Source organism: Brachyistius frenatus, unplaced genomic scaffold (assembly GCF_029030835.1).
Source record: "Brachyistius frenatus isolate BFR_SWC_R1_liver_20210118 unplaced genomic scaffold, ASM2903083v1 Contig_45, whole genome shotgun sequence".
Lineage (NCBI taxonomy): Eukaryota > Metazoa > Chordata > Actinopteri > Embiotocidae > Brachyistius > Brachyistius frenatus.
In genome coordinates this window covers 1281614-1292538 of record NW_027210644.1, presented here as the reverse complement: position 1 = coordinate 1292538, position 10925 = coordinate 1281614, and the positions used below count along the sequence as shown (strand labels likewise).

Below are 10925 nucleotides of genomic sequence, written 5' to 3'. Positions count from 1 at the left end.
ATTTCAAGGCAATAGAGTTGAGAAGAGAGATGAAATAGTGGAAACTGAGTGCGGGCAGCAGCAACAGATTCCAATGGGATTTCTTTTAATTCTGTAACATGCCAATTAATCTGGTAGGAAAAATGTAGTGGTTCATTGTTTTTTAATTTCCTCCTCCCTGTTTTTATTTCAGAAAACCCAGCTGATCTTTCACCTCTGGCATCTTTTATCATGCACTACCCCAGCTCTTGTAAAAGACTCTGCAGTTGCTTGTAAACGTGATATAGATGAGAGTTGAAATTTTGGGTCGCCATAGAAGTTGGGAAAGTTGTGCCATAATAAATGTAGCTTGTACATGTGTTAAAACTGACTGTACAAAACAAAGCATGCACATGCTCATCACTGATTCAGACATCCTTATCTATGCTTGCGCTGTAATGAAAGCAGCTCGGCCAATCTGTGTAGGCAGGCAGGCAGGCATGTATGTATGTATTACAAAGTCAAGGTAAGTGCCCTTTCAATTTTAATGTGCTGGAGTTGTGCAACCCACAGACTGATTCTAAAGGTGGTTGTAACAAGGTGTGATGTCATCCACTGGTTTGCATTGAACCTGCTTTGCTGGCCAGAATTGCAGCTTATGATCAGTGCCATCTTTTCTTTTTATAGCCAGATTGTTCCAGCTGGTCACACGCAGGTTTTCTTCAACAACTTTCTCTCTGTCTTCTAACCTCCTACAGAGCTTGAAGGAGCTGTTGGAAGATGCATTTAATGTCCAATTAAATTTGCCAACAGTTATTTGCTCATTCAATGTGAATACACCAGACTGGCACTGCACATGTGATCTGTACACAAATGTAATATTTGCATCTAATATGGTTCAAAGCAGTTGTAGAATAACTTCTTGAATGCTTTACTTAAAAGTTAAAAGACCAGTGCAACTTTGTAAAAAAATACTCCATTACAAGTGCAAAACGGTACTAGTCCTGAATTCAAAAAGCTGAGAAGTATGAATATAATTATATACCTAAAGTATCCAAAGTAAAAGTGCATGTTCTGCAGACAAATGTCTCCCTGACAGAAATCTATTATTACATGATTATGCCAATGCTGATGCATTAATTTGTAAGTAGCATTTTGCAGTTGTAGTTGGTTTTAGCTACTTCTTTTTTGGTTTAATCTACTGGTTTCCAACCTAAAAGTACAGCCCCTCTCAGAGGTCTAAAAACAAATCTGAAGGGTCATGTTGAAGATTAATGAGAGAGTAAAAAAGGAATGACATGTCTTTTGTGTTACATACATTTTGATTTAAGATTATACAGTTATCAGGTACTGGCCGCAGGTAGACCGTTTTTTTTTTTTTTATAATGTCACTAAATGAAAAGTTTGGCTGCCACAGTTTTAATGAAGTGGCAGCTGCCATGTATTGAGGCTGAAGCCAAGAAAAATGTGCAGATGCAAACCATTAGCTGACATCCCACCTTGCTATGTCCATCTTTATACGGTATGGTATTGTGTTGTATAAGATTATATGTTTTTTAATCTAATCTAAAAAGTAACCGTAGCTGTCAGATTAATGTAGTAGAGTAAAGGCATGAAGTAGCGTAATATAGAAGTACTAATACAAGTATCTCGTGAGTTGTGCAATACTTGAGTAAGTTCACATATTTACTTTCCACCACTCGGTCAAGGGATCATTGCTCTGTTCATTTAATGTTTACTTCTTTATTGAGATGTAAAACTGATCCACATCCTATAGCGCTAACAGTAGAAATTCAGCTCATGGCCTTTCCTTCCCAGTGCTGTCTAAGCCACAAGTAATGTGGAGCGAAACATGCTACTTCCAATAGAAACTGAAAAATTCCCTCAGTAGGGAAGTGCAGGACTGATGGGACTGCTGTGGCATTGCTCAGTCCTGAACATTACATAGAAACTATAGAAGGTTTAGAACAGCATCTGAACTCCTTAAATCAAACTTATTGTAGCAGGGAATTGGTTTTGTCCTCAGATGTTACAAAGTATGAATGAAACAACTTACACAACTCATGTATGTCTCCTGTGGCCCTGCAAACTGAATGTGTTGGTGCTGTGTGAAGTCACAAGGGGGCCTGAATCACTCTCCGTGCACAACGGCTCATGTTCTCATGTTACCACTAACATTAATCATCACTGTCCTGAACACACAACACAGTGCTACAGTTGCCCTTTATATAATACAATCTCTTTGAATGGACCTGTTGAGTCACCACTGCTAGAATCACTTTTCTGTTATCTGGGGAGAGGGGAGTTCTGTAATGTGTGTCTGTGTGACAGAATGAGAGGACTAAAAAAGGGTACTGCAGGGTTTGCGGTTAGACTCGCATTGAGCCCAGTACAGGAGGTTATAAGCTGACCGTTCACATCTGCAGCATTCTGAAAAATTGTTTGGGCAAGACAACATGACTTCTTATTGCCTTTTTTTAAATTATTATTTTATTTTTTACAAATTACAAACCAGACCTGCTCGGGGCACTTTTTATTCAAGTGTGTCCGGTTTTGGACTTCTCTAATCTTTCTCTGATTTTTGGTGAGATATAACTTAAACATTTATTGAAATTAAACTTTGTGAGAAATTTTAAGGGAAAAAACAATATTTGGTGGAGCTGTTTTCATCTCATAAACATCTGAACAGTGAACCCGACTACACACTGCTTTTTTATAAGCAGCATGTAGCTGGGCCTTTCTCTTTTGTACTCTCTACCTCTCAGTCCCAACTTTCCTTTTCTTTGAACTGTACATTTTGCTCATTTAAAGGTTTGTCGGTAAAGAGGCAGGTAGACGGTTGCTGCTTTGTGCCACGCCAAGAGACGTGATGATGTCACTTTTGGCACATGTATCAGGGGACACTAAGTCATGCCTGGTGATTGGATTCTCAAGGGTCTGTCAACTTATTCCTGCTTGTTATGTGTCAGCACTGGTCAAGTTGACTGTTCATGGCAGGCCAAAATAACCCTCAGGCCACCAGAAAATGTCCCAGTAGTCCTAACAGGCCTACTGTTATAGGATATGGAATATAAAGTATTCTCGATACTTTATAAGACTTTTTTAGCTGTTGCACTTTCAGCATCCTGTTTTGCTTTTCATCTTGGCCGGCAACAATCCAAAATTTCAAATAATGATATAATGTTGTTGTTTTATGATACAGGAAGGGTCCCAACATCACCCTAATCCATCCCAAGGACAATTTGACTCCACAGTTCCACAACTTACAAAGAACTGGACACATTGAAATTGTCATCAGATGACTGGGCCTCCTCTGCAGGGGGTGGGGGTGGGGTTTGTGACTGTTGTCGTTATTACTATTATTAAGAGCATAAATGTAAATGAAAATGAGTAACTGTGGCCGGGCTAGTGTGACAAAAAGGTGTTTTCATAGTAACTCAAGTATCTTTTGTTTTTTAGTATTGTGCCACTTATTCAGCCCAGTATCACAGCAATGCATGTAATACACACAACAAGTCCACTAAAGAGCGTCCGCTAGACGTGAACGTAAACAGAGTAAGCAGAGGCAGGTCAAGTGACAGAGGTCATGTGACAAACATCAGTCAATGAGACACACACAAAAAAAAAACTCAAGTCTATGTCAAGAGAAAGGTTGGGTGGCTTGGTGGTGTAAGTCCCAGACTTACACCCGGGAGGCGACGAAGTGTTTTTTGGGAGGTTTTTTTCCTGACCATGACCACAAGGTTTTTCTCTTAGCCTAACCAAGGTTTGTTTTTTCATACTCTTAAGCACATGGGTGTCCACAAGGTTTTGTTTTGCTAGAGCACATGATACTGATATGTGTCCGGGGCAACACTGACACTAATACGCTTCCCTCTAGTGGACGGGTGTGTGCATTATACGCTTTGCTGTGATCAACACTGCAATGAAAAGTCACAATAAAATCTACAATTTCAGGCAATACTTCTCTGCAGGTTCATCCCTGCAAGCAACACAATGTTTTTACATTGTGATACATTATTATTATAAGCCTATTCATTATTGGCACTGGAAATAGTCATTGAGAAAAGGTTTTTAGAGTGGGTGATCAGTGGTAAAGATCAAATATTTAATCATTTGATTTTGGTCCAGATACCCTGATGCCCTTTTCAGTCAGGTGGGTCTATCTGATGAATTATGAATGAACTTTAAACTACAGAGACAAAATAACAAAGAAAATGTCCTGAAAGAGGAGAATGAACATAAAGCATCGACCCTTTTCCAAAGGCTGCCTAATTAGAAAGTGGTATCATACTTCGTCCATGTATGTTGTTTTATGACAGAACAAAGCAAATACCCAGACTGCTTTATGAAAAGGAATTTCCTGAGAATAAACCTGATACATGCTTATCCTTTTTCTGTATTCATGGTAATTATCCATACAGTACCTGTCAGTTCTCACATTTCAGCGATGACACTCAAGCTTTGCTGTCGTCTCACAGCACTAAGGCAAAGTGAAAATCCAATTGCCACATTGTCAAACAAATTAAAGGGTGTGAATCGTACTCCCAGTGCACTGCTAAAATTCCTGTCTTTGCTTTCTGTGCCGCTGACAGCGATGGCAACAGAGGTGGCGATCTTATAGTGTCTGCAAGATGTTAAGGTTGCCCTCACAAGTGTTGCACAGAAGTAAGAGGTACAAAGGCAGGTACAGTCTGTTATACCACTCCAAGATAAATGTGACTCAACACCTATGAGTGCATTTAAATTACAGAGTCTACTCCAGCGGAACATGTTTTCACTGCATGCCAAACACAGTGGCTCTGTGTGTTTCATGCTATCAGCAGCTGCTTTCATTGTTGTTTTTTTTAATTCTCACACTGACTTATTTTGTACTGACAGAATGACTAATAGGATCAGTCATATCAAACAAGGTATAAATATATACAGCTGATGGAGAAATGCTCCACTGTTAAAAAGGGATATGCAAACATACATTCATAGTTGTGAGGACCCTAATTGACATAACGCATTCTCTAGCCCCCCAACCTAAACCTAAACTTCACAATTGAATGCCCAACCACAAAAACAACCCTTTCTCAACCTTAAACTAAACCTAAAACCTTACCCAAACAAAACCTAACCTTGAACTAACCTGAACCTATTTTAAACCATACCTTCCCCTAACCCTAAACTAAAGCAAAAGCTAACCTAAACCTGCGATTATGGGATTTGAGTCCCCACATTGGTGCTTGTGTAAACATATATATCTCCCCACATCATGACAAAGACAGAAAGATGTTATGTTGAGACTAAAGACAGGGCTGTGTCACGAAGGTGGCTCTCATTTAAACTGGCTAGATCACCACGGTAACTTGTGCTGCAAACTTAACCTGGTCTGCAGCAGGTTGTTCGAGATATCAGATCAAAACATATAAAAGCACCGCCGACTGACCAATCAATTGTCTGGGAAAAATGACATCGCCGATCGTAGAAGATCCGGTGAAGCTCGGTGCGCTGAGTGACGCAGTCCACAGAGTGTTCAGAGACCGACCGACCTCTTTGGCTTTCCCAGGCTATTTTTTTTTTTTTGTTTAAAAAGAGAAAGCCTATAGATTTCATTTCATTATGTTTTTTGGCTGATATTATGCTGGTTCTTATTTCTTCCTCGGTAGTTCGTTTGACATTGCTGGGGCTGCAAGTGAAAGAATAAGACAAAAACGGTCACACCTGCCATGCGAATACATCTAAGCATAAATTAATTTAATTAAATACACACGTGAAATCAAAATGAGATCTTCAAGCGCGCTCGTGATAAGGTGTCATAAGCCTTTCAAATTTGTCTACACACTCAACCAGTCGGTGATATTTTGTGCACATCCTTCCTGCATTTAGCGGTTGTGCTGCTTTCAGATGGATTGTGTGTTTAACTTCCTCACATTTTTCGAAAATTATATTCTGCTCCGCATTTGTAAAATATGTCACTCTGCTGCCAGTACAATTGTCCGTGTATGTTATTGGTCGGACACTGCAAACGCCTCCTCTTTTATTTGAATGTGCTCAAAGCCTAAAATAGAAAAAGCCTGGATTAACAAAGAAAGTTGATAACCACCGTCGCGGAATCAATTATCTTTGACTGCGAGTTTCCGCTTTGTTGAGCCAGCTTGGTATGCTGAAATTGCTTCATAGAACACCCCTCTGGTGCAATAGGCTGACTCCCACAGTTAAAAATGTATGGATCGGATTTACACAATAATTACCGCGGTAGGGCACTCATGGTATATGCATACATATACCATGCATGCATACATATGCATACATATACCATGCATACATATACCATGGGTGCATGGTATACGTATGAGTATACATACAAATATACACACATGCAGACATGTACACGCTGAACACCAAACACTTTTATATAGGCTACGGTCGTCCATGTACTCAAGCGCGCACGCTTTCGTAGATGCCAGTGTGTGTGTGTGTGTGTGTGTGTGTGTGTGTGTGTGACAATCCTGTCAACATCAGGGGCTGCTCAGGAGGAGAACGACGGATAGGAGGAGGCTCGTGCTATGCAGAGTGGGGATTGGCCGTTGCCATACCAACGAGGGCGGGACAAAGTCAGGGATTGGTGCGGGAGGAGCCCCAGGCTGATTATAAATTCCTCCTGTGCAGCGGCGTCTTCTCTCCCGAGCTGTCTCCGATGCGTTTCTGTGGCTTTATTTCGTCTTTCCTGTTATCTGGCGCAGCGAGGTGGCCCGCGCGGAGGACGGAAGGTTTGAGGCGCCAGACGGACTCGTGGACGGGGTCAGTCCGTTTCCCCCCCACCCCCCGACCCCATCCCCATCCCCACCCCCTCGTTCCCCCCCCCCCTCGCCCCCTGCAGAGCCGCGTGTCCATCACAGTAACAGAGCTGTCTGCATTTTGTGGATTTACCTCTCCCCGTGAGTGACACCTGGGAAGGCAAGGGGAACCTGAGTGGAGAGGCAGGAGGCTGTTCATCCAGCCTGTCACCCCTGCATCGATCCATCCGTCCATCTATCCTTACACCCTGTGTGTAGATGACCTCTGCTCTTCTGTAAGTTAGCTGCTCTGCTGCAGCCACATCCACTCACAAGTTGTTATTAAGACAATACCGACCTTAAAGCAAAGGGTCGGAGGATCAGAGGAGGCAGAAACTGGAGGTACCTGTTGTTCTTTGATATATATATATATATATTTTTTTTTTGTCTAATCAGGATTTCTCATTAGCTCACCGGACATCTCAGGGACTCTTCACAGGGGTCTTTCTAATTGGCCGCATTAGCTGTTAACTTTCTCTCTTGCCGGTTTGAAGCTTCATCCTGAGGTCGATCTTTTACGCTCCTCTTTATGTAATGACATTCGGAGGTTACATAATAGTAAAAAAAAATAAAATAAAAAAAAATCGAACTGGTGTAAAGTGACTTGCAGCATTGAGAAGGCGCGTTTACAAAACGATGGTTGTATTACTGACATTTCTCTTTCTCATTGGAATCACAAATAGAAGGTCATACTACACATTGTTCTTCCATAATGATCGCAGCCATGACGTCATGTGTGGTGGGTACAACAGGTACAGATATGAGGATGGGGAAGACTGCATCTTTCAAAAAAGTTTGAAATGTCTTTACAGTAACTGTTGCTCCTGCAATACAAACATGTTCGGACATCTGAAACCCTTGCATGCACACATGCACCCACAAACCCACTCACTCATCAGCACTCTCCTCATGCATTAGTACTCACATGTCACTGGATGCGGGGATAGTAGTGTTGTAGGACGGGCCATTCATGTAAGTCCTTCTTTAATCATGTACAGGCACTGTTAACTTATAAGGGCCTGCAAGGGTAATTGGATTTTTAGTGTGTGTTTGTGTGTGTGTGTGTGTGTGTGTGTGTGTGTGTGTGTGTGTGTGTGTGTGTGTGTGTGTGTGTGTGTGTGTGTGTGTGTGTGTGTGTGTGTGTGTGTGTGTGTGTGTGCAAACCTGCCTCCGTTTTCCATATCACTGTCATGTGTTGTTGAATCACGCAGTTAGGTCTTAAAAAAAGTAGTTTTTCGCTTAAAGTGTTGCATGTTGCACATGTTGTGCGGCGCAGTGGTGCTGTGGTGAGCATTGTCGCCTCACAGCAAAAAGGTTCCGGGTTCGAATCCGGTCCTGGGCCTTTCTGTGCGGAGTTTGCATGTTCTCCCTGTGCTCGCGTGGGTTCTCTCCACGTGCTCTGGCTTCCTCCCAACATCCAAAAACATGCACCTCAGGTTAATTGGTGGTTCTAGAAATTGCCCTTAGGTGTGAATGAGAGTGTGAATGGTCTTTGTTTCCATCAGTCTCTCTGTGGCCCTGGGAGGGAGGCTGAAGCTCAGTCAGTAGACTGGGTTGCGCACCAATCAGAAGGTTGGTGGCTCAGTCCCCAGCTCCTTCTGCCCACATGCCCAAGTGTCCTTGAGCAAGACACTGAACCCTAAATTGCTCCCGATGGTGTACCATCGGTATGTTGTAAGTCGCTTTGGATAAAAGCGTCAGCTAAATGAAATGTAATGTTGAATAAATGTGTCAAGTAATGATTAGAGTGGATAGATGCATCAAAACACCTTATTAGATATATATTGTTTTTCTTTATCATGGCATGTAGGGTTATTTTGAATTGAGTTGAATTTTGCTGCAGCTATGACATTTTATGCAGACATAGGCAACTGTTTAACCGCTTCTACCCTGGATGTCCCTGCATGAGGGTCAGGCCGCATCTGTTATAAAATCAGAACTCATCCCAGTTTTTAAGGCTGCCTGGCACCACTATCACTAAAATGGAAGTAGCTTTGTTGTTCCATGACAGTTGAATTTAAGAATTATTAGAATAGGTTCAGCAACATCATTGCTTACTATAAGGCTGCTTTAAACTCTAATATAAAATTGGGTGTCAAGAATCAGGTGGAAGAAGTACAAATGTCCATTTTTGGTGGATTTAAAAAAAAAAAATCTTCTCTGACCTTTTAATAAGGACACACAGATTTAAAAAAGTGTCTCTTGTCAATAGATATCAAGGCTGTTGATTTTTGAACTTACAGTTGTGCAGCTGTTACTAACTAAATTTGGGGATCTTTTATTATGAGGTAATTTCAAATAGTAGTCCACCGGGTTAAATGGACAATTTGCTAAACCTTTTCTGTACAACATTTCAATTACTGCATAACAACAGTAACAAGGCCGGGCTTCTCCATCCAGCTTTATTTTTGTCAACATGGCAGAGCAGTGTGTGTATGAGGCTGTCACTGTAATTCAATTTTAGTTCATGATTAACGGTCATGCAAATAATTGTGAATAATGATTTAATTGTCGGTTTCTACTCATTTTATGCCCTCAATTATTGTGTAAGCCAAATCCTAATTTAATAATGCATAATTTAGGAAGAAGAAGAGCCATTTTTGGCCATTTAACATTGGAAAATGTAAATAAAAATTACTTTTCTGTTTGCGTTGGCTTTGTAATCAGAGATGCACAGGGCAGATAAAACATAACAACTTAAATATACAAAGCTTATTACTGAAATACACAAGGGTATTGCTGATAATGATGGGTATCAATATTTTATATAAACAATGGAAAACATGATACAAATGATATTTCTGTCAGTATCAACCAGCTGTTTTTATACAGATGAATGGAAAGAATTAAAAGATTACTCAAAATAAATGTGGTCAGCTATAATAATCACTATCAGGCGATTATCTAATAATTGTGACAGGCCATGCATTGGGTTTTAACAATGGAAACAACAATAAAGATTCAAAGAATGGATTAAATTATGTGTTTTGTCTGCTCCAACATTATCAGTTAACATAGGATGGATAACTACAGTTTTAAAACGGTATATTCCTATAGTGCAATGAATATCAAAATTAACATCCTGCATGTCTGTGTTTTCCAGACAAAGTAGTGTTGAACAATTGTAAACTCACAACGTCAGAAGTATGCCTCTGAACTGCTTAGGTGGATCCTTGATGAGTGAGGACATCCTGTGTGTGAGGCAGAAATGGTTCATCAGACAATCAGTGCCTTCCCAATAAAAGTAGCCTTGCATAACCTCCAAGTTACTAAGTCACAAAGGGGAGGGGGGAGACCCCTTCGATGAATCTCATTTTGTCAGAGAGGAGGTCATAGGCTCAGACTTGAAGAAAACAAGAGAGCTGCTACATTACAATAAATATTTGTATAATCATTTTACAGTTTAATTCCACCTTATTATGCAACAGGCAGCTTTTACAGGGAATTTTCTCAATAACTTACTCTTCTCAGCAACCCTGTCCATGACCATGTCAGACTCCAATGGCATTGCATTTCTAGGCAGCCATCAATTGTGTTGACAGACTGCTTCTAAGAGTCTGCTTTTGATGATTTTAAGTGTTGACAGCGTTCTTTTACAGCCCTCATGAGTCTGGGAAAAGTTCCATCTGAAATTGTACGAAAGCCCAAGAAAAAAAAAAAGTATCCAACAACATACTGAACCACCTCAATACACTCATTAAAGTAGCAATCAAGCCATGTTGAAGTAGAAGATTTTATTCACCAGTTGTGCTTTTTTTGCTCAGTTTTATCAAGGGGATTCTAAAGGGTTCCTGGACTAATAGCCTAATAATAAGGCTGATAATACTATAGGGTTTTTAAACTAGGATTAACTACCTCTACATGAACATTCCTATTTCTATCCAGCAGACCCCTTTGTTTAGTTCTCATTTTAAAATGGGGTACCAGACAGAGTTCATCACCAAATCATAGAGTCAATGTTAAGTAGCTATGGCTGGAAGTAATAAGATCTCCAAGCAGCAGTTGCCAATTCAGCTGGCAAAATGTTTGCCGCCTAAAGGAAGCTGTCTTTGCCCACTTTTACCTGAAATGAAGCCCCAGTTATTTTTAATTTTTTAAATTAGTATACATTTTGAGTGTTGAATCTGCCACTATTTATAGTTT

General features: G+C 40.6%; 1 protein-coding gene across 2 annotated transcripts in view; it reads left to right on the top strand.

The window, feature by feature from the left end:
• Positions 1 to 6643: 6643 nt before the first annotated feature.
• cdk18 (cyclin dependent kinase 18) overlaps positions 6644 to 10925 on the top strand; it is a 47591-nt gene continuing 43309 nt past the window's right edge. The window contains exon 1 of one of the 2 annotated variants that reach the window (XM_069703228.1): positions 6644 to 6747. The gene's annotated coding sequence lies outside the window, so the exon portion shown is untranslated. Of the gene's footprint in view, positions 6748 to 6779; positions 7019 to 10925 lie in introns of those variants that run through there. The other variant, XM_069703227.1, reaches the window with a different exon arrangement.